This window comes from Penaeus monodon, chromosome 32 (genome assembly GCF_015228065.2).
Source record: "Penaeus monodon isolate SGIC_2016 chromosome 32, NSTDA_Pmon_1, whole genome shotgun sequence".
Taxonomy (NCBI): Eukaryota; Metazoa; Arthropoda; class Malacostraca; order Decapoda; family Penaeidae; genus Penaeus; species Penaeus monodon.
This window is the reverse complement of record NC_051417.1, coordinates 32,361,450-32,362,151: the sequence shown is the minus strand read 5'-3', so window position 1 is coordinate 32,362,151 and position 702 is coordinate 32,361,450.

The window sequence follows — 702 nt, the reverse complement described above, 5'->3', positions numbered from 1 at the left end:
GGTGGTGAGCCTCTTGGAAGGTGAGTCAGATGAGTCGGGTTTGGGTGTGAGTCTCGGGAAGGGGTTGAGTCAGATGAGTCAGGGTTTGGGGTGATTGAGTCTCTTGGAAGGGTTGAGTCAGATGGTTGGGTGGTTGAGTCTCTTGGAATGGGTGAGTCAGAGAGTCAGGTTGGGTGGTGAGTCCTTGGAAGGGGTTTGAGTCAGATGAGTCAGGGTTAGGTGGTTGAGTCTCTTGGAATGGTGTTGAGTCAGATGAGTCAGGGTTGGGTGGTTGAGTCTCTTGGAAGGGTTGAGTCAGAGAGTCATGGTTGGGGGGTTTGAGTCTCTTGGAATGGGTTGAGTCAGATGGTTGGGTGGTTGAGTCTCTTGGAATGAGTTGGGTCTGATGAGTCAGGGTTTTGGGTGGTTGAGTCTCTTGGAATGGGTTGAGCAGATGAGTCATGGTTGGGTGGTTGAGTCTCTTGGAATGGGTTTGAGTCAGATGAGTCATGGTTGGGGGGTTTGAGTCTCTTGGAAGGGGGTTGAGTCTCCCTCAGTTCTGCAGGATTTCTTTGAGGCGATGCTGAAGGGGGTGATGGGAGCAAGCAAGAAAAGGAAGGTGTAAACGCTGTCTGTGAAAGATATGGTAGTGAAAATAAAGAGGGACGAAAAGGTGTGGAGAATGAATAAAGATAGTTAATAAAATATGGTCAGGGGATAAAG